General features: G+C 34.9%; 1 protein-coding gene across 3 annotated transcripts in view; it reads right to left on the bottom strand.

Annotated features, from left to right (window-relative positions):
* Nucleotides 1-24,727, bottom strand: part of ANKRD11 (ankyrin repeat domain 11) — a 328,516-nt gene that overhangs the window by 242,928 nt on the left and 60,861 nt on the right. The window lies entirely within an intron of this gene.

Raw genomic sequence — 24,727 nt, 5'->3', positions numbered from 1 at the left:
GTGAGTTAAAATCAAGAGGCACTATTTGGTAAGGGATTAAGATTCATTCATTTTCTCTTGTACTTTTCTCCAGAACAAAAAAAAAAAAAAAACTGCAGTCAATAAATCAATCAATAAGCATTTATTAACCACCTACATTCCAGATTCAGTACTGCAATACAGCCCTGGAGACACAAAAAAGGTCAAAAGACAGCACTTTCTAGAACTCAGGAAATGTGGGAGATAACAAGAAAATATGTAAACAAACAAGCATATAAAGAACAAATAAGAAATAATTAAGAGGAAGGCTGTACTACAGTTAAAAGGAGTTATGAAAGGCTAACTTTAGAAGAGGGAACTTTAGTTGTGACTTAAATAAAGCATAGAACAATCAATATTACAGGACAGAAGAGAAGTTGGAAGGAGTAAAATGCTAGAAAATTGGAGAGGTGCCCCTTACCCCATTTAGGTTAGGAGAAATTTTGCCAAATGGAGAATTTTGTATTTGATCCTAGAGGTGATAAAAGATAGCCACTGGAGTTTACTGAGTAGGGAAGAAAACTTGCTAGAGAATTTGTTTTCAAGGACCAAAGAATCCTTTTGTTGATTACAGTATAAAACAGAAATTTGACACTTACCTCCTAATAGGCTCTAAAGGGATTCATATGTTTTAATAGTCTAGAAGCAAATTCCCTTGGCTTTTGCTCCTTAAGTGTGCTAAAAACTCAATCTCCAAGAAGCACTTCACCAAACTAATTTTCATTGTGTCTTTTGATCACTGGGGCTCCATGTTTTAAAAAAAAAAGACTCCCATACTTGATTAAACAGATTTGACAAATCTAACATACTTTAAAATAGGACTACATTTTATGAAATGATATGTGATAAGTTAAAAAAAAAAACAAAACACTGATTTCATGCCTTTTATAATCAAAACAATTCTGAGAAGGTAAAATAAAGGTATCATGCCATTGAGGGGATGGATAGGTGAGCATGAGGTCTAGGTCTTAGATAGAGGGTACTAAAGTTTTAAGAGTATAAATGTATTTGCATATTTTATATTTTGATGTATGCACACACACAAGCACAACTTTGTACTTTATGTCCATTTCTTCACTCAAGATTTATTACCATCTCAAATATTTATATATGGCCTGTATGTGTGCTGTTGTTTGCACAGTCTTCCCCAACTGGAAATATAAGCTTCTTATGGACAAAAGCCAGTCTTTTTACCTTTCTGTGTATCTCTAGTGATGAATAACAATATCTGGAAGGTAGTGCTTAATAAATGTTTACTAAGAAAATCATTAAACCCTAATAATATGTTTAACACTTCCCATTAAAAAATACATTTGAAGCATTGTATTGATATCATACATTTAAATTTCCACTATACAAAGAGGGTAAATAAGCACTACATTCTGGAATGGGGGATATTTTTAAAACACTCATCTTGCAAAAAACAAAACAAAATAAAATAAACACAAACACCTTACAGCAACTCATACAGTGTGAAGACTCAAAAACCTCTGTGTCCAATATCTAAACCTCTTGTATTCTCATATAACAACTTGGTATGGCAAGATATATAGGTGAGCAACTGAAACAAGACTATGGCTTCTCCTGGTGCCACACCTTTATCTACACCAAGATCTTGGTGCAGGCAATTCCTAAAGTATTTGACAACAAAAACAAACCAAAAGCACCATCCTAAATTATAAAATTAAATCATTCCTATAAGAGAAATAACAACAAGCACTTCTTAAAGGAACTACAGGACAGAGTGAGAGAACACAAGACTAAAAGATTTCTTTACATAAAAATTAATTTCAAAAGCAATATATATATATGAAATAATTTGAATGCTTAAGCCAGTAAGCAAGTACAAATACTAGATAAGAAAAATATTCAATTAACACAAAAGTCACTCTGTTTTCAAGCCACATAAACCTGTTATTTAAATTCAACAAACTTTTTTGGCAAAAAGGAGGTAGGAATAAGAGGAAGGAATTATCTAAGCCAGTTGGGAAACACTCCAGGAAAAGCTATCGCATATAACAATAAGTAATTTATTGTGTGCAAGACATCATCTATTAGAATTGCTTACAGATAAGAATTCTTCACTTTGGACTAGTGTTAAAAGTATCCAATTTTGTTGTTTAAACAAGAAAAGTAGACTGTCACATAAAAGGCTAAAGATTGTCATCAAAAAGACATTTCTAGCTAATAACAATTGTGGCAAGAACCTTGTTACTAAAGAGTTGTGTAATCTCTGTAGATATTTTTAAAAGTAAAGGAAGCGGTAACTGTAATTAAAAATCAAATCTCTTCCACACCCATTCATTCTTTCCCAACATTTGGCAACCTTCCATCCTCAAACACTTCCAAAGAAATAACCTAGGAAAGCGCTGTGCTTGGAGGGGGTGTGTTAGGGATAGGATACTGTATGAAACAAGCAGTACTAACAAAGTACTTTACAAAATGCTTATACATCTATTCATAATTTCTAAAATAAAGTAACTATTTCCTAAACTAGACTGCCTTGGTGCCAGAGAACTGGGGAGATTCAGGGCCTAGACACTTGAGTTCAAATCCAGCCTCAGACATTTATTATCTGGGTGATCCTTGGGCAAGTCAATTAACTTTTTTTTTGGAGGGCGTTGTCTCAGTTTCCTCCATTGCAATATGGAAGAGTCTCATCTATTTCATGTAATTGTTGTTAGACTTACATAAGATTTTTTCTTAAGTCGTTTAACATAGTGCCTGGAACATAGCAAGTATTATCTAAATGTTTATCCTCTTTCTTTCCTCACCAAGAAAGATTCCTCAAAGCTGCCAACTGAGAACAAAAATGAAACAGGGAAGGGTTAATATTAACGGTAACAAATGAACAAAGTAGCAAGTCTTTCCCTTGGAGGCCAAATAAATTTAAGCAGTTTCATCAAATGATCAACTCTGATAGACTTAGTTCTTCTCAGGAATGTGGTGATCCAAAACAATTCCAAGAGACTTGGAATGAACAATGATATCTACATCCAGACAGAGAACTATGAAAACTGAAGGCAGATCAATTTTTACTTTTTTACTTGTTTGCTTTTTCTTCCTTCTTTATCCTCTTTTGGTCTGATTTTTATATGGAAATATGTTTAGAAGGATTGCATGCATTTAACTGCTTGCTTAAATCAATCAGACTGCTTGCTGACTTGGTAGAACACAAAATCTTTCAGGTATGACTACTGTGGCAGCTAGACAGCTCAGCAGATAAAGCACTGGCCCTGGAATAGAAGGACTTCAAATTTTGCCTCAGACCCTTACCCACTTCCTAGCTGTGAGACCCTGGGCAAGTCACTTTAACCAATTACTTCACCTGCCTTACCCAAAAAAAGAAAGAAATGAATATAGAAAATTATCTTTACATGTATTTGGAAAAAGAAAATATTGAGGGGGACGTAATGTTCTTAGTGGAAAAGAAGACTGTTTTCTAAACATCTGTCCCATTTCAGCTGAAGCACTAGTTTATCCCTTTACAAAGTTTCCTTCTTGTCTATTTCTGTATTCATCTTAATTTCTGGGTCACAGATGTAGGTCCTTGGCCCCATGTTGGGTGCCAAAATTTAATGTTCTTAGTTCAGTTTTCTGGGGGTCTCTGGGAGCAGCCTTCCTTTCAGTTCAGTAATCACCACAAGAATAGCCAGGTGTTAAAGTTCAAATCCTTTATTGTCTCCTTCAAAATCTTGTCTCCCTGCCTAAAGCTAGTGTCTTAGAGGTCTTCCAGAGTCTTGGTTTCAGTGGAAAAGCTAAGGACAGTCCTGCCACCAAGGTGGTGTGAGATGCAATGAATGACTCTGAGTCTGAGGGCTTCAGCCTCCAGTCTGCTTGCCTTGCCTAGCTCTGAATTTGAGTTCTCTCAGTCCCCAGGAGCTTGACTAAAGGTGGAAATGAATCTCTCTCCTTGGCTCTGAGAGCTTGGTTTATATGCTATACACTGAGTATAAATCAATCATTATATCACTAGGAAACCATTATTTGTTCTAAGATTAAATGAATTATACTCAACTTAGAGAACTATTGAGCACCACGCTAAACTAGATAACCATTGTCTCATCAATTCCACTTAGATGGAAGGAGTAAAATGCTAGAAATTTGGAGAGGTGCCTCTTACCCCACTTAGGTTAGGAGAAATTTTGCCAAATGGAGGACTTTGTATTTGATCCTAGAGGTGATAAAATAAAGCCATTGGAGTTTACTGAATAGGGAAGAAAACTTACTAGAGAACTTGTTTTCTCAAGAACCTTGTAAGAATGCTTGTTCACTGAGCTAGCTATGCCCAGAAAAATAACTCTGGGAGATGACTAAAAACTATTACATTAAATTCCCAATCCCTATATTTATGCACACATGCATTTTTGATTTCCTTCACAAGCTAATTGTACAATAATTCAGAGTCTGATTCTTTTTGTACAGCAAAATAATGTTTTGGTCATGTATACTTATTGTGTATCTAAGTTATATTTTAATATATTTAACATCTACTGGTCATCCTGCCATCTAGGGGAGGGGGTGGGGGGAGGTAAGAGGTGAAAAATTGGAACAAGAGGTTTGGCAATTGTTAATGCTGTAAAGTTACCCATGTATATATCCTGTAAATAAAAGGCTATTAAAAAAAAAAAAAAAAAAAAAAGAATGCTTGTTCAGAGTTCTGACCTATAACAGGATAGGAAAAGCTAGCTAGTTGGGGAGATAGGAATACAGAGAGAAAACAATTCAACCTATAAAGTTCCAATTGATAAAGTAAAAATGGGAGAGAGGGAGAAAAGTTTTATTAAATATGGAGTTCCTAAATCACTAATCTTCCCTCTTGAAAATAAATAGATGTGGGCCAGACTGGTGGCACACACACCTATAATCCTTGCTACTAACCATTGCCCATTCTAATGGCCTCTTTTCAATGCTCACTCTTCTTCACTTGCCTTTTAACACAGCAGACTATCTTTTTCCAGATAACAAATTTTGTGAAAAGCAGACAATATTTTCAAGTTTTTATCCATTAAATCGTACAATGAACAACTACGATGGTATGAGAATTCTTGAAAAGATAAAAGTCAAACTAGAAAGCATGATATTTTTTTCAAATTGGAGACTGTGATTCCAAGATATAATCTACAAACAATATTTCAGAGACCCCCAATCAATCACTTAGCTGATAGAAAGAGCCAAGATCAGAACTGAGGCACTCTAAGATTAAATCAAACATTCTTTCTACCCCATCATATCACACATTACTTCTGGCAAGAAAAAACAATTTGGGGTTTCATGCCCCGCCTTGTTCTTCTTGTCTCTTAAGGTATCTGTCTTACTGACTCTTCAAAACATGGACTTCTGCTCACTTAGTCCAACTCACATGATTGACAAACAAAATAGTAGCTGCCTTCAAGGAACTTACATCCTATGAGAAGGAAACAAAATGCATGAATATTAGTGAGGTTTTTTTTTAAGCATTCAGGGGAATATATAAGAATAGACAACATAATAATGGGGAGGAGGAGGACAGTCGGGGGGGGGGGGGGGGGGGGGGGGGGGGGGGGAAAGGAGGGGAGGAGAGGAGGTTACACATAGGCAGTTCCATGAGGTGGGAGCAAGGAATGGGGGAATTCAAGGAGGAGAGAATCCCAGGACTAGGATGAGAGGAATCTTAGCTTGGGCAAAAAAATCACGAAGATGGAATAATTTGCATGATAAATGGTAATCAAGGCAGTCTGGCTGGAATGGACAGTGGAGGGAAAGAAGTAACAGCACTACAGCTGGAGTAAAAGATTCTGATGCTAAAAAGTAGCTTGCATTTTATTGGAGAGTCAATAGAAAGCCATTGGAACCTACTGGTCAAGAGAGTGACCTGAAGTTATGGTATACGAATGTGACAATACTACTGTGCTGTAAAAAATGATGAAAAGATTGGTTTCAGAAAAACCTGGGAAGACTTATATGAACTGTTTATTCAGTAACAGCAAAATATTGTAACAACAGTGACCTACCAACTTTCAAAAGGACTAGTGACAAAAAATGCCAAAAGATATAAGACCAGAAAGCAGATTAAAGCATATATTTTCTCTTCCTCCTCCTCCCATCCCCTACCTCATGGAGCTTAAGCTAATGAAGAATTTTTTTGTTTTGTATGATTTTCTATGTATAATTGGTTTTGTATTGTCTTCTCGCTAGATGGAAATCAGAAAGAATCTGAAACTAAAATTAAAATACAATAAGATAAATTGTAAATAAAATTTTAAAAAAGAACTGTTTAGCAAAGTGCTTTAGGGGTTACATATCACTTTGGCAACTAAGGATGACATCAAATTTGAGATCTAAACAACTGGAACAATGGTGACAAAAAACAGGAAAATGTGCAAAAAGGATGACTATTGAGAATATTTTGGAGAATTTTTGTCTTTTGTGAGGTTCAAATGCATATAGGACATTCAGTGAAATACAGAAGTTATAAGAATCTAGGGCTAAATGTATGAATCTATGAATCACTTGCAATATAGATAATAAATGAACCAATGGGAGCCAATGTGATCATTAACTGAACAACAAAACACTAATGATGGTCTCAAAAAGGATACAGACAAAAGCAACCAGAAAGGAACAAAAACAAGACAGACCAATGCTATGGAAATGTAAATAAAAGAAAAGTTCCCAGGAGGAGAAAGTGTTCAATAACAATGAATAAAGAAAAGAGGATACTTGGGAAAGACACTAGGAGCTTGCAAATTCTGGCTTTGTAAAAGATAAATCACTATAAATCACCATCGTAAAAGTCAGCTAGCCACCACCATGCCTCCAAAGTTCATTTTAATTAAATAACTCTCAATATTTTCCTCATATAGAAGTAAAACACAGAAAATAATATTGTGATACATAATATAGATTTCCCTATAATACCAGGAGTACAAATAAAGTGAATCAGAAACTATTCAAAGATTAAAGTCTCACGGAATTCACAAAACCTTATTCTAACTGCTTGAGGCAGCTAGACAGGACCGATACTTCTAAAGACTAAAAAATCAAGTGATGCCCCCAATTATTCCTGGCTGTATGACTCTGGGCAAGTCACTGAACCTCAGTTTTCTCAACTGTAAAATGGGAACAGAATCCCAGAATCACTCTAGGATTATATGATTTTCCTTCTGCCACATAATCAATATATCAGAAATAAAATTTGACTCCAGAGTTTCCTGAATCCAACATGTGCTCTCTTTCTACTATGCATTATTTCAACTAATATGACCTATGTGTGACTTTTATGATATTGTTGAATAATCAAGAAACGTAAAACTTCTGAAGTTATTTTGGGTTATATACGAGTTAATGAAAAGATTATTGGACATGCAATCAGAAGATCTAGATGTAAAACTGGGCTCCCCTACTTACTCACACTAGCTTGATTTGAGTCCTGGGTAGCCCTGATTTAATGACAACTCCTCCAGGCTTCAGTGTCTTAAGCTATAACACAAAAGATCTAAACCTTAAAGTCTTATCAATTATCATGATCACCATACAGAAGGAAACCAAAAACCACCTTTATTTTATGGTCCAGAACTTTTAGGGAAAGGGGGAGGAGAAAGCATGTCCCTGGATACACTCATGACTCCCCAAGTAAGTGGCATACATTAAAGCAAGCAAGAGGGAGAAAGTGCCAGAAAGGAAAAATTTCCATTTGAATACTGAAAAGGTCTGGGAGGAAATGATATGAAATGTGCATGATTTAAAATCTAAAAGCTAATAAAAAAAATATTATTAGATGTCAAATCGAAACTATTGTAAAAAGCTTTACCTAGTAATTATGGGTTTGGTTTAAATCCATGTGTTAAAAATATCATGACATTATAGATTAAATACTAAAAAAAAAAAACAAAAAAAAAAAAAACAGGCTCTACCACTGATTGCCCATATTAGCTTAGACAAAGACATGTAATTTTCCTGTGCCTCAGTTTCCTCAACTATAAAATAGAACTCTATCTGGCCAATTCTTAATCAAAAGGTCCCTTGACCTACACGAACACAGCTTTTCCATGGTTAACACTCCCTTTTCCATATGAAAAGTTTCAGACTTAACTCTTAATTTCGGCATTACACGCCATGCCATGGCCTACTCCTGAAAGAAGTGTCATTTTCACTGCTTTCATTCACACATGTGAATGACATTCATTCACACATGTGAATGAGGTATCACTCTACTCCTTTCCCAATTCTTCTTACAGCAGCATACAAAATTTAAACAAAAATTGTTTAAAATAGTTCAACATCCAAAATTTTCAATTATAAAACAGTTCTTAACCCCAATTACCTCAGCAAAAAAAAAAAAAAAAAAAAAAAAAAAAAAAAAAAGAAGTTAAGCGACTTGCCTAGGGTTACACAGCTATAAAGTGTCAAGTGTCTGAAAACAGATTTGAACTGGGCTGGTGCTCTATCCATTCTGTCACCTAACTGATCCTTACCTAACATTTTTACAGCAGCTTTCTGATAATAAAGTCTCAGTGCTTGGACCAAATATCTCCAAATCACATAATGCCTCAGCATTTTACCATTTCTTATAGATGATTACTAATTTTCTAGTGAGAAAGTTTATTATCATAATATAGAAAGTAAACTTATCTATACGATGAAAATACTTTCATCTGACTAAATCTTTGAAATACCTATCTTCAATATATAGTTCAGCTAAGCAAACCACTAGTTAGTTATGAAGACTGCCCTTTGCATTTCTGACACTGAGAAGCCAACACTCTTCTGGTCTCAGCAACAATCAAAACAACAAAACTCCCAAAGGTTGGTTCTGGTAGCCTCGGCCTTCATATCATTAAAAAATATTTGACCAAGAGGATTGGTCAAGACAGTCACAGAAATTTACAAGAGGAGGGTCCAAAAAAACAAAGAAAGAAAAGAAAAGAAAAGGCCAACGACAAATTTTTGAGAATATCATCCACCTTAAAGAATAAGTGATTCAATCACATCTACTGCCTGTTCCAGTTTTATATTGATATATAATACTATAATTGAAAAACTACTTTAGGGAATATACTTTGATTCTAGATCTTTGCTTTATTTTGTTGGAAAACTATAGTTTTTAGAAATAGAATGGAATCAAGGCCAAAAAGAACATCTCTTACAAGAGCATAGCTCCTCCCAAGCCTAAAAACAGACCATCAGAGCCTAACAGACTACTGCACCAGAGGAAAGGCACAAACCTTCCTGTTCTCTACACCTCCTGATCCTCCCTTGACTTACTGCTTCATTCCCACTTTGCCAAGAATGCCCACTATTGCTAAATGTGGACCTCTTCACACCCCCACTTCTATTGGAAACCCAGAACCCAACCCCTCTGATATCAGCTCCATCACTTCTAAGACCCTTTTGCACCTCATCTCAATTACAACCCATTATTTTCGGCTGCTTGATAAAACAAATATAAACATTAGCTTTATATGTTGCCTCTAACCAATATAATGGAAGCTTACTGAAAAAACAACTGCCTCAATTTTTTTTTCAGTATTTCAAATACTTGGCAGAGTGTGTGGCACATAAGTAATATGAAAGATTTAGGTAGTATAAGATCTGCCTGTACACTTAATCCCCTCAACTAAGAGACTTGAAGACAAAGCACAGTGAGGAGGGAGCACTAAGGTAAGAAGATATAAACAGGATCCATTTTGTACTAGATTCCACTGATAAAAATGGTTAATAGGAGAAAGACTAATAACTACAAACAGTGTAACAAGGAAAAAGGAGTCTTTTGAAAAATCACTGATATTACTGGGCCCCTAAGTATTATAATTGGAGATCAAGAGAGGAAAGGTATTGAACAAAGACAATAGATAACCATATTCCTTTTAAAAGGGGCAAAAAATGTTTGTGGTAGTCCTTTTTGTAGTGGCTAGAAGCTGGAAAGTAAATGGATGCCCATCAGTTGAAGAATGGTTAGGTAAATTGTGGTATATGAATATTATGGAATATTATTGTTCTCTAAGAAATGACCAGCAGGATGAATACAGAGAGGCTTGGAGAGACTTACATGATTGAAATGAGCAGAAATTGAATTGAAATAAATAATTGAAATGAGCAGAACCAGGAGATCAACATACACTTCAACAACAATACTATATGAGGATATATCTTTGACAGTGAGAAGATCCAATTCAATTCCAATTGATCAATGATGTACAGAATGAGCTACACCCAGAGAAAGAACACTAGGAAATGAATGTGGACTACTGCATTTTTGTTTTTCTTCCCAGGTTATTTTTACCTTTCTGAATCCGATTTTTCTTGTGTAACAAGAGAACTGTGTGGATCTGTACACATATATTGTCTTTAAGATATACTTAACATGTTTAATATGTATGAGACTGCCCGCCATCTAAAGGAAGGGGTGGAGGGAGGGAAGCGAGTGCAAGGGACAATGTTGGAAAATCACCCATGCATATGTTCTGTCAATAAAAAGCTATAATAATAAAAATAATAAAAAAGGGAATGGCACATTAACACACACACACACACACACACACACACACACACACACACATGCAAGTTCTCCCAGAAATAAATAACTAGTCCCAGGGAAACAAAAGCAGATAATCTAGGCAAACAGAAAACATAATAAATGCAAATGAATGGTCAAATAAAGGTGGCAAATTGCATAGAGCAAAATAAGCATTGTCTCAGCCAAATTTAAACAAATAAAAGCATAATTTTAGGTTCATAGAATCAACAGTATTTGAATTCATAAAATTTAATCTGTTTAGACTAAAACCAAAAGACTAATCTGTTTAGACTAACATCAATAGAAACACACATTAAAAAACATTTATTAAACCAAAGAACTGTAGATAGCTGCAGTCACATCCCCCCCCCCCCAAAAAAAAAAAAAAAAACAGCTAGCAGCAACTTGCCTCAGAAATCTGAGAAGGAATTCTGATGGGGATGGGGATGGGGATCTGGTTACCATTACATACATTTCTTTAGAAAACAAAACAAAGCAAAGCAAAGCAAACACCTTGTCTAACAAAAGATCAGCCTAAAAGTAAAAATTTAGAAATAAGTAATGAGAAATTCTTAACATTAATAAGAAGTAATAAGCAGCAAGCACTAGAGGCCATGGAGCTAAACTAGAGCTTTTAAGATCGGTATAACTGTCAGCAAACCACCTCATTCCCTTAAGATTCATTACTTCATTTGTGAAATGGAAGTAATCTGACTAAATTTCTCAAGATACATTTCTATTCATAATCATATGAACTTAAATATCTACATCAATTTGGGAAATCTCTAGAATATCACAAATTCATTAGCAAAATCTAAAGATATGAATCACTGTATGCTATGCACATACAAACTGATTACTAAATTCACCATTTAATGGCCAGATCAAAAGACATTACAAATAGTTGTATCCCTCATCAAATGAGGGAATTAGGGATCCTCTATATTTAGAATATATCACATTCCTCTTCAACCTTTTTTCTAAATTTCTTCAAAACTTAGATCATGCACCAAAATCTTTTGAGACCTACTCTCTATGGTTTGAAGGGACTCCCTCCATGCCCAATTATCATCAATTTGTTTCATATTTACCTAAAGTTGCATCTACTTGACTAGAATATCTTGTCTCACAACATGAGAACAAGCATTTCTCAGGCACTGAGTTGAAAAGAAGGGATTTTACTTCTCTCTCCTTTATCTTCTTCAAGAGTCACACCTAGTACATAAGTAGTTGGTACATAGATGCTTACTGAGCCCAAACCAAAAGTTAGCAGCAAAGGGAAAAAATTTCTTTTTAGTAAACAGCTTTGAGAACAAGGTTGACTACTAAGCTCACACTGACTCAGACAGCAGAATTAGGTGCTGCTAGCAAAACTGCCTTCTGGGGGTGGGGAAGGGAGGAGAACAGAAGCAACTCAATGGACCTCAAATGCTATGGGGAGTAATTATTTGGTCATTTCCTCATATCTTTCTATTTTAACTTAACTTATGCAGCCCAGTGGATGACTAATTTCAATAAGAAATTTTTAAAAATTAAAAGCAAACTGTTCACCAACTAGAAATTTTTTTATTATTAAAAAGGAAAGGATTTTTAATAAGAACTAACTTTCATGTAGCTCTATTTGGCAGGCGCTGTGCAAAGCACATTACAAATATTATTTCATTCAATCCTTCAACAAAACTATGCACATTTTTACAGTAGAGGAAACTATGGTAGACAAAGGTTAACTGACTTGCCTGGAACATACTCAATATCTGAGACCCAGCTTTGAACTAAAAATTTTCTTGATTCCATCTATTGTACCCCTTAGCTATAAAATTACAAAAACCATAAATGACTTCACATTTTCTGTTAGAGATGGGATTTTAATGGAGTCTTAGAAGGAAGCCAGGAAAGCTGAGGACGGAGAACATTCTGGGGATAAGGAACAGCCCAAGAAAATGCACAGAACTGAGAGACCAAGTGTCTGCTCCATAGAACAGTCAGAAGGCCAGCATCAATGGATAGAAGATGACATGTTGGGGAGTAAAGCCAAACAATATTTTGTTTTGATTGAGAAAGTGATAGGGAACTACTGAAATTTACTCTGAGTAGGAGAATAACAGGGCTAGAACTAAGCTTTGGGAAAATTCCTTTAGTGGCTGAATAGAGGGAAGATTGCAGGGAAGACAGACCTGAGGTAGGTACCCTATCAACAGGCTACTCAAAGTAAAAGAAAAAGCCCAAGAGACTGTAAACCTTGGAGTCTACAATAAAGAGAGTTCAGATTACTGAAAAAGAGAATCCAAGTAACTGGACAGAATATCCTTGGTGGGAAGAACATGTTTCTGAAGTAAAGGTTTGGAATAGATTCCATAACAAAGATTCAAGAGTCAAAAGGGGGAAATTAAAAATAAAAAAGACTGCATTACAATCAAAGTTAAGATGAAATGAGGTAACAAAACTGTAGAAAAATCCACTTAGTGAAACTGCCTGATCTCCAGTTATATTAGTTACCTAGGATTTTTACAATCATCTTTTCCAGTTTCTCATTTTCCAGTCCATAATTATAGCAAAATGATTACTGATGACCAAGCCTAGCTATTACTATAGCAAGATCAAAGTTTCAAATGTCAATATCTATATTAAAGTGTAAAAAGAATTCAAGTTACATGACATAATGAAAATGAAAAAGATTCCAAACACAGATTGAAGCAAATAAAGAACTAGGGCACATACAAGGGGGAAAAAAAAAAGAGTACCAAGACAAAATTATCTGTATCTGGTCACTTTCCTAAGATGCATTTTACATCATATTTCATTAACAGCTCAGCACAGTTACACAATGTTTATCAAATATTAAGTACACAGCTTCCTGAAGCTTCAAAACTTCCTCAACCAACATTCCTCTGATCTACCAATCAAATAGCTCCACCCAAAAATAAATATGTAAATATTTGGTTGGTTTGACTTGACCTGTTCCTGACAAAGCCCCTTTGTAACTAACCCTTCATTTTCTGGCATTTAATAACATATTGTTACAGATTTTGCCAAGAATCTGCCTACAAGATTTCATCCTGTTCCCATTTTTTGAAAAGAACCTTCTCCAGGACTGAGATACCTATTCTTGTCTCAATCCTTCAACTGTCACTGACAGAAGGCCTGCAATTATACCAGTTAGTTCTTTCAATAAATAAAAAAGTATTTAATAAATGTTTTCTGATTGACCAATCAAGTGAAAGAAATACAAAGAAAATTCAAGGAGAGCTCTAACCACAAGATGATTAGACAACAGGGAAAGGCCAGGAGTTTATGAAGGCTAATCCTCCTCCTCCTTCCTTCCCCCCATGCTTGGAGTTCAACTTTAAACAATTCTCACAGAAGATAATACCTCTGGAAAAGACCTTTGGGAGACAGTGCTACCTACTCTGGCCTGTTAAATTTCAATGAATAGATATGTGTTTTATTGTTATTAGGTAGAATTATCATTTTTATTATATTCTATTCATCATTTCTTTTATTGACAAAACATATGCATGGGTAATTTTTCAACACTGACCCTTGGAAACACTTCTGTCCAATTTTTCCCTTCCTTCTCTCCACTCCATCCCCTGGATGGCAGGCAGTCCCATACATGTTAAACAATCATCACTTATTTTTAAAATAGCTTTTTATTTTTCCAAATGCATGCAAAGATAATTTTCAACTTCACCTTTGTAAAACATTGTGTTCTGAATCTTTCTCCCTCCCTTCCCCCCTTTCCCCAGGCAGCAAGTAATCCTATATAAATTAAACATATGCAATTGTTCTAAACATATTTACACATGTCATATTGCACAAGAAAAATCAGATGGGGGGGGGGAGTGGGAAACATGAGAAAGAAAAAGAAAAAAAGGTAAAAATACAATGCTTTGATCTACATTCAATTCTCATAGTTCTTTCTCTGGATATGAATGGCTCTTTCTATCACAAATTTTGAATAAAGCATCTACTGTACTATTCATTGTAATACAAAGAAACAAAAAAATTCCTACCCTCAAGAAGATAACATTCTAATGGAGGAAACAAGCTATAGAGGATAAATAATTAAAAGAGTGGAGGGAATAGACTTAAAGAGGGCTCGAAAAAGGCCTCCTGTAGAATATGGGGTTTTAGGTAGAAGTCAGTAGTCAGAGATACAGAGGACGTGCAAAGTCTAGGAAATGGATAATAAGCCCATTTGACTGAAACGTAAAGTGCACAAGAGAGAATGATCCAAAATAGGGGAACGGAGGAAATATCAATGACACACTTGAGAGAGAGAGAGAGAGAGAGAGAGAGAGAGAGAGAGAGAGAGAGAGAGAGAGCACAGAAAAATATTCAAAAGGAGGAAACAAAGCAAATCACTGTTGGCATGACTATTAAATTTCATATATATTTTCTTTAAAACTTGTAAAAAGAGATTCATAGGGTCATATACAACCCACTTTCTGTTGTATGTAGAAATGTGGGCACTGACACAGAAATGTTGCTATTTATTTAAAAAAGGGAAAAAAATAAGATGGAAAATGTACTAACTGGAAAAGTTGTCCTAGGTAGTCTAGTTATAGAGAACTTTAAAATTCCAGGAAGGATTCTGAATTGTGGAAATTTTTCATTTTCACTCAAAAAAGAAAAATCAAGAAATACACTTGCATCTACCAAGGGAATTTTAGACAACCGTCACTTGTTACATATACTGAATGAAGAAGTTAACAAAATTTAAAGCTTTCATTAAAAAAAAAGTTTGAGAAGAATTATAAACTGGACTCAGGATGGGAATGGGGTAAACATCTGCCAACACAATTTAAATGACCTGATGTATTAAGATATAGCATAAATTTCCAAAATGCTACAATTTCAGGGAAAGGAGCTTGCCATTGCACATCTATGACATCAATGCCATAATTGCTTTCCTAAAAGTGTTTTTAAAAAATATATAGGTTTGGGAAAATACACAATTACTATCTGCTGTCCTCTTGATGGAGTTCTATGGAACATTTGGGGATATTCAAGATCTAATGCACTTTTCATGTCACACCCCTTCCTCTTCTTCAAAAGCCTTTCTTTAATTTACTAAAACAGAAAGACAATCCAAAAGAAGATGAATTTTTAAAAAAATTCTTTTCCTCTCAAAAACTAAAGGTGCTTTTAGAGACTGCACAATACATTTTAATATTCTTTTTTTTCCTAAAATTCATTTCATTTTTTCTAATATTTTAATTTTTCTCCAGTTATATAACAAGACAGTTTCTGCACTCATTTTTACACAATACAGTTCCATATTTTTCTCCCTCCCCTCCCTTCTTCTGAAAATTGATAGCTTAATATTGTTCATACATGTGCTATCATGTAAAATATATTTCTATAAGTCACAGATGATACGTATTCTTTTTTAACAAGTTTAGAAAAGTGTAGGAAAAGAGGGCCTAGGAAGAAAGGAATAAGAGAATGATGAAACCCACACCAGAACCAACAGACAGACCACCAAGCAACAAATCCAAAATGTTCAGTGGCCCTTGACAATTTGACCAAGTTCATAATGTCTCCTTCTCTGGCATCATCTCTTGAAAGGTGACAAGACACTGTATGGTATAAGCTTCCCTTAATACATTATCTCCAAGTCTCATCAGGCTGTATACCAGAAAACATGGGAGAGATGTATTTTTATCAGCCTTTGAATTCTTAACAGAAATGTCCTTTGCTCTTTTATCAGATCAACAAATGGGGTACAGTGACAATATCTTCACAATATCTTATCACAGATCAGTCCAACCAATCCCAAAGAAAGTAAACAGTGATGATACTGAGCCTAAATATATGAAAAACTGAGCTTGCATATCCTTAGTTACTATTCTCTGTTCTAAAAAAAAGGATGTTGAGTATAATTTTTCTTAGGAAAACAAATGCGCTCCATTCCTGTAGAATTAAATGCAAGGACCACCTCTTAAAGAAACTGTCCAAATCAACCTTGATCTGATGTTCCCAGAGACTATGGAACTGAGGAGATAATAATCCTCAGAATGATTCAATCTCAAATCTCTCTCAATCCTCCCTCCCTTTCCCTGACTTTGGTGGCAAGATTCTAGCCAGAGTCCTTCTTGATAGGCTGATCCTGGAAGGAGGTCATTTACCTCACAGCCAGTGTGGCTTCAGAAGGAGCTGATATATGATGTTAGCTACACAATAACTCCAGGAGAAATGCCAGGAGCAGAACCAGATCTCTACAGACCATTTGTAGATCTTATTAGGCTTTTGATTCTGCCAAATCGTGAGAAATTAAAGAAAATTATGTAAAAATTTGCTTGCCCTAAAAAAGTTCATCAGAATTGTATGTCAATTTCACACAATTTCTGGCCAATAAACATTTCTCTTGAGCTTTCTCAATCACCAATGTGTGTCTGCTACCATGCTTTTTTAGAATCTTGTCCGCCATGTTGTCAATGCCTTCAATGAGAATAAATATGCCATCAAAGTCACCCATTAGTGAGGCAAATTCTGCAACTTGAAAAAGCTGCACAGTAAAGCAGAGAAAGTAGCGATACATGATTTGTTTGTTTGCAGATGATTGTGCGCTCAATGCAGCCACTGAAGCTGAAATGCAACTAAATATGGACTGATTCTCTACTGCTTGCACTACTTTTGGTCTAACAATTAAAACCAAGAAAAAACTGGTACTCCATCAGTCAGCATTACTTTATTCAAATGTGAAACCAACGTTACAACAAATGGAGAAGTTTTGAATGCTGTGGATATATTCACTTACCTTGGCAGTATACTTTCCAAGGATGTCCACACTGATAATAAGGTTGATACACACTGTCAGAGCTAGCTCAGTATTTGGGAGGTTTTAAAGGAAAGGTCATATACAATCAAGAAACAGGAATCCAAAAAGAAATGTACTTAAAAAATAAATAAATAAAAAAGACTCCAAACTAAGCAAATGAGATTCCAAATCATATCTGGCATAAGCAATCAGGAGCAAGCAGTATGCAACACTCTACCTGCCATAGTGTTACCATAGTGATACTAGCTATATACAAACTGAAGAACTGCTTACACACCACATTAATATTTATTTTGTAAAAAGTTTTTAATTATCTTTGCATCTATTTGAGAAAAATACAACTTTAAAAAAAAAACTTTTCAAAAGTCTTGACAATCTTTGCCTTACACGACTCTAAAGTATCAAGTAAGATCTTTCCCATAAAAATTTAAAAAAAATTTTAAAGACATATATCACCTAACAAACCACTGGCAATTGAATAGATGCTGAACAAATTATGGCATATGAATGTAATCGGATATTATTGTGCTATAAGAAATGATGAGTAGGCATATTTCAGAAAAATACAGAAAAAAGAAATGACATAGGCAAGTGGGCAGAACCAAGAAAACATTGTGCAAAATACTACTGTACAATGATCAACTTAGTTATTGTCAGCAACACAAAGATTGATGGCAATTTAATGCTACCCACATCCCAAGAAAGAATTGATGGAGTCTGAATACAGATCAATGCATAATATTCTTCACTTTATTTTTTTTCTGTTCTGGTCTGTTTCTTCTTTTACAGGATGACTAATATTGAACTATATTTTACATGATTGCATGACAATGTATATAACCTATATCAGAGGGAGGGAAGTAAGGAAGAAAATCTGGAACTCAAAAAAATTTAATTGGGAATTGGAAATATAATTGGGGAAGAAATAAAATACTATTTTAAAAACTAAATTTTAAAAATACCACCCCATAACTATAACTGCCAAAACAGCAATATATAGTTAAAGTTTCCAGAAAGTTATAGTCATACAGAATAAAAATTGGGACTGGAACTCCATAGTGAGTTTATCATTATAATGATAAAATAGCCTAACAGAAAAGGGAACAGAAGGGACAAAGGACAAGACAAAATTCAATTGTATCTCCTCTTCTAAGCCTTATAGATATTAACACTCATATAATGAATAAATGAAAAGAGGGAAGAGTAACTTTATAAAACTCACAATACCTAGAGAAAACTACATCTTTTTTTCTCTCTCAACATTCTTTCATTTTTTCAAATACATTATACATATACAGTACTTTTAAATATATTTCTATACTTTTCATGTTGTATAATATTCTTCTCTAAAATGTAATATTCTCTGTTGAGATTTTCTTGGGGTCTCTGGAAACCGCCTTCATTTCAGTTCAGTAATCACCCCAAATGCAGCCAGGGATTAAGGTCCAAATCCTTTATTGTCTCCTTTTTATCGGGCCCAGTTAGCTTTCTTAGAAACCTATCTCTTTCCTTGGTTCCAGGAGACAATACTTTTGTCTTCTCTGCTTCTGCCAGTTTCTTGAGGTCCTCTTGAATGTGTCTTGGTTTCTGTAGGGGAGAAAGGAAGACCGACACCACGGTCTCTTGTCTTCCCTATAGCTCTCCTGGCTGAGTTTGTCCCAGCGCGCGAATATCCTCTCTCATCATAGGTGTGAATCTTGTGGAACTATAGTAAGTACTAAGTACATGTACTGAACTAGAGAACTGTTAAGCACCATGCTAAATAACCATTGTCTCTATCAATTCCACTGACTTAGCATCTTGTTTAAGTTCCGGCCCATAACAATCTTATGAAAAATGTCAAGAAATGTCAAGAAAAATCAGAAGAGAAAAAAAAGCATGAAAGAGAAACAAAACAAAACAAAAAACAGAAAAAACAAAAGATGAAAATACTATGTGTAGATCCACATTCAGTCTCCATAGCCTCTCTCTGGATGAAAATGGCATTTTCCATCCGAAGACAAGCACATTATTTGTGAAATCTTGATTGTCAGCATGGACTTAATATTCAATATCAATATTCAAATAATTTTTATTCAATTTAAGACTATAAATGAGATAGAACATAATAAGAGTTAAACATCTAGTCATTCTTCTCCTTTCCATGAAAATTGGCAAAGTAGCCAAGGAAAAGGCCCACATAAGTAAATACAGATTGATTCTGTAAGGCAGTAGAAACTACTGTAGATGGAAAGGTACAAAAATGTAATTCACATAAAATAGCTATAAAAAAAGATTTTTGTAAATTGAGAAATTAACTTGTTAAAAGATATCCTCTGGGAGTGTAGTAAAATATTTTTCCATTATCAGAATCAATGTACCAGAAGCCTAGGCTTTTCCTGATGATGCAGGAGGACTGAAAGACTTTAAGCAATTCTCCTCAATTGGCTTCTTTCTGCCTGCTAGGGACTGAAAGAATCGGTAATATCGTGTTCCCTTTACCTTTCTCCTGACTTGACCTGCAGGGAAGGAGAGAAAAAGTCACCCCCTCCCCAAAAGAAAAAAAAGTTACACGTACAATCTGTAGGCAGCTACCAGCTAGCTGCCTAAAAAAGTCCTTGAAAGGCCACCCTGAGGGTCAAATCACTAGAGAGGTAAATAACCTAACTAAATCAATTCCTTAATCATTAGTATATTCCTACCCAGTAATTCTGAGCCCATCGGATATTATTTATTCCCCTAGTATCAGATCTAAAACTGGATTATAAAGCAGCAAACATTGAAATTGGATAATAAATAAATAAAAACTCAAAGGCTCAAGCTTTTGGGAAAAGAATTCACTATTAGACAAAAATTGTTTGGAAAGCTAGAAAATACTATACAAGAGACTAGGCATTAACCAACACCTAACTCCCCATTAGCAAGATAAAACTGAAATGAGTTCATGATTTAGATATAAAGCAGGGGTCCTCAAATTTTATAAATAGGGGGCCAGTTCACTGTCCCCTCAGACTATTGGAGGGCCGGACTATAGTAAAAATAAAAACTTTGTTTTATGGTATGTGCCTTTAAATAAAGAAACTTCATAGCCCTGGGTGAGGGGGATATAAGTCCTCAGGTGCTGCATCTGGCCCGCTGGCCTGTAGTTTGAGGATCCCTGATATAAAGGGTGATACTATAAACGATTTAGGAGAACAAGGGAGTCCAACTCTCAGATCTGTGGTGAAGAACCAGAACTAATGCAATTAAGATTGGAAGGCAAGCAGAAACTAGGGGAATATTTTTTGCAGCCAGTGATTCTGATAAAGGTGACATTTATAAAATATAGAGAGAACTGATTCAAATTTTAAAGAATACAAGCCATTCCCAAATGATGGGTATCAAATGGTCAAAGAATATGAAGTCATTTCTAGTCACATGGGAAAAAAAAGTTCTAAATCACTATTGATTAGAGAAATGCAAATTAAAACAACTCTGAGGTACCATTTTACACCTCTCAAATTGGCTAAGATGACAAGAGAAGTGAATGACAAATGCTGGAGGGTATGTAAGAAAAGTGGGACACTAATGCTTTTTGGTGGAATTGATACAACCATTCTATAGAGCAATTTGGAAGTATGCCCAAAGGAGAACGAAACTGCATACCCTTTGATCCAGCAGTGCCACTACTGGGTCTGTACTCCAAAGAGATCATCAAAGAGGGAAAAGGAACCAAATGTGCAAAAATGTTTGTAATGGCAGTCTTTCTGTGCTGGCAAGGAACTGGAAATGGATGCCTACCATTTAGTGAATGACTGAATAACTTATGGTACATAAAGGTAATGGAATATTATTGTTCTCTAAATAGTAATTATAGGGGCAGCTAGTTAGAGCAGTGGATAGAGCACTAGTTCTGAAGTCAGGAGGACCTGAGTTCAAATCTGGCCTCAAACACTTAAAACTTCCTAGCTGTGTGACCCTAGGCATGTTATCAATTGCCTTAAAATTGTTGCATAAAGTTTACTTTCCTAGTTTAGTAGTGAGTACTGAACAAGACAGATTCAAAAACCTCACTTCAAAAAAGATTTTTCTACTGTTCTAAGTATGTATACCTGTTTTTACTCATGTTTTACATTTTATTTTCCATTTTAAAAGTTAATAATCTAGAGTGGATGCCCATTAATTGGAGAATGTATCAATTATGGTATATGAATTATTTGGAATATTATTGTTCTGTAAGAAACGATCAGCAGGATGATTTCAGAGAGGCCTGGAACTGATGAACTGATACTAAGTGAAATGAGCAGAACTAGATCATTATACGTGGCAACAAGAAGATTATATGATGATCAATTCTGATGGATGCCTAACCCTAAATGCGCGCTGGCTCTCTTTAACAATGAGATGATTCAAACCACTTCCAATTTGTAATGACCTTGTATTTTAAAATCAGCTGGAGTCAGGAATTCAAGTTAAGGGAAAATGTTCAATCTTTATTCTTTGTGGAGGTGAAGGGGGATAGCATAGCAATGTGAGCAGCTGTGACAGGACCCACCCAGCAGTCTCTTTCTCCTCTCTCTCTGCCCCTCTGCCTCCACCCACCAAAATTGTCATTTCCTATACAACACATCAGGATTTGCACAAAGAGTGGGCAGGGTCATTCTTTCTCCAAGGATATATATTAATAGGGTATGGTTGAATTGCTATTTAGCCTTCCCATGCTTGGGACCTCAGTGCATCAACGCGAGCTTCAGCCCATTACACCAACTGTTCAGTGATGAAGAAAGTCATCTATACCCAGGGAGAGAACTGTGGGAACCGAGTGTGGTTCACAACAGAGCATTTTCACTCTTCCTATTGTTGTTTGCTTGAATTTTGGGTTTTTTTTTTTCCTTCTTGATCCGATTTCTTGTGCAGCAAGATAACTCTGTGTGTGTGTGTAGGATTTAACATATATTTTACTATATTTAACACGTATAGGACTACCTGCCACGTGGGGGGAAGGAAGGAGGGAAAGGAGGGGAAAATTTGGAAAAGAAGGTTTTGCAAGGGAAAATGTTTTGTAAATAAAAACCTTTAATAAAAAAAATAATCTAGATTTTTTTTAAATATACAAAAAAAACCTAATAGCTTTAAATTTAAGAAATCATGAAAGAAGCTTGATCAAATTCATGGGAAGGATAATCTGTAAATCCAAATGAAGGATGATGGGTTCCCCTGTCATTATCAAATTTTAGGATAAAACTTACAACTAATGCTCATACTTCATAAATAAGAGAGAAGCCTAATAGATCCTCTGATGGAATGGGATAAGAGAAAGCATATATAGGGGAAAACTTGAACTGCAAGGCTGATAACAAAGTTTACTTTTATTGTCAATAACATCTAAAGAACAAAGAGACATCTATTTTTTTGCTATTCTTTTAAGATTATTTCCTTTTATTCTCCAGAAATGTTGATATCCCTAAGCTATATTCTAAGATGCTCTAGAAATCATACATCATCTTTAAGCACATTTTAGATGCTTTTCTTTGACATTAAAATTTATTTATTCCCTTGTCATCAAAGTTTTTGCTGCAGACAAAACTTTTAAAAGGCAGAAATCAGATAATTAAAGTACAAGATAAATACTGAAAATTCATATCAAATAGCTTCCAAATTAAGACTGGGTATGAATTTCTTTTACAATATGTGTACTTTCGTATTAATTTTTCCTCCAGAATTCTATAAAGAATTTATAACTAAGCTGACACATTAATTACTAATTATTACATGATATAATCTCCCTTCAAGGAAAGAAAAAATTGTAGACTAAACTGCCTTTAACTGTGAGCAGTTACTACTATCTGCTAAATCATCATTCATCCACTCTGTGTGTTAAAACTTTGCATCCCAATTCGCATTGTTGGTTCCTTACAACCAAGTTTGTCATTTAATTAGCCTGAATACATAACTTTATAATTGTCCCAAAACTTTGGGTATAATGTGGATACTGAGATTGTCAGTCACCCTAGATTCTATGTAGGAGTGAAAAGAAATATAATAAAAGCAACCTGGGTAGATGGAGGGGGTTGGAGTGGGGGGAGAGGGAGAAAGAGAGAAGGAGGGAAATGGAAGGGAAGAGGGAGAGAGAGGGAGAAGGAAAAGAGGGAAGAGGGAAAGAGAGGTAATGGAATTCTTCTTCCGCTATCTCCCATCCCCCACCTCCCCAATAAGCTTCCTGAAATCATGGACTTTAAGTACCTTATAATTGATAATTGAATGGCTATCACTATGAAGATCTACAAGTCAATCAATAAATATTTATTAACCATGTCCTATATTCTAAGTTACACTGAGCTAAAAGCTGGGGGAAGAAGCAAAAAAAGTCCTACTCTCAAGGAATCACCAGTTTATAGAGACAACATGTAAACAATGTACAAACAAGTTATAAACAAGATAATTGGAAATAATTAATAGAGTGAAGGGAAAGGAAAGCACTGGGACGTAAGAATGTCATAATTTGCATTCATGACAAACCGTAGAGTAAGATCATATAGAAACATTGCTATTAGACAAATATTGACACAGGTTAAAATATTTTATTTGTTATATCCAAATTCCATTTTAATCTCTTCTTTTTCTTTTTTCTTTTCTCTTCTTTTGCCGGTTCTATAATCTTGTAGCAAACTGCAATATAGAAAGGCTGACTATCCTGGGAGAATAAGATCAGAAAGAGAATGACAGAGCAATGCAGTCCTATCCACTAAAAGAACTCTTATCTTCATCAATTTGAAAGTATCTGGGGCTTATTTATAGCAATGTCTTTAGTCCACAAAGACCTGGAAAGGAAATGCCTTTCTATCAACTGGGAAAAGGTTAAACAAATTGTACTATAGGGGTACAATTGAATATATTATGGTATAACAAACAAAAATTTCGATGAATATATGTAACTATGAAAAGATACTAATGCAGTCTTGCAAATAGGCTATTTAAAAATAATAATAAAAAAAAAACTCCAAACAAAACTGTTAAAACTCAAAAGTTGTGAAATTTAAAATGATCAAGTTCAGACCCAAAAAGGAACTAGCAGAAAATAGCTTTCCACGTCCCTTTGCACATACATAGTAATGGATAAAATAACATTTTATTCAAGGTCAACTTTGTTTTCATTCTTTTTTTTTTTTTTTAATGTAAGTAATCACTCTCTAGGGAACAGTAAAGAGAATAATAAAACAGGAAATGTCAGTAACATTAAAAAAATCAATAAAAAATATATTTTAAAAAAATATAAGTTCTGAAAGAATGAACAGTTCCCAAGCAACTGTATTTCTAGCGATTGCCTTTTCTTCTTCAGTTTCAGTGCAAGGCAAATTTGTTGTGCCCAGATGCCAGAATGAAGTTAACAACAAAGTATCAGTAGGTAGGTACCAGTAGGGTCAATAAACATTAGTTAGTAAGTAAACATTATTTATTAAATATCTACT

This window comes from Sarcophilus harrisii, chromosome 2, assembly GCF_902635505.1.
Source record: "Sarcophilus harrisii chromosome 2, mSarHar1.11, whole genome shotgun sequence".
Lineage (NCBI taxonomy): Eukaryota > Metazoa > Chordata > Mammalia > Dasyuromorphia > Dasyuridae > Sarcophilus > Sarcophilus harrisii.
Note: the sequence above shows the minus strand (reverse complement) of the source record. Positions and strands in the feature narration are given on the sequence as shown.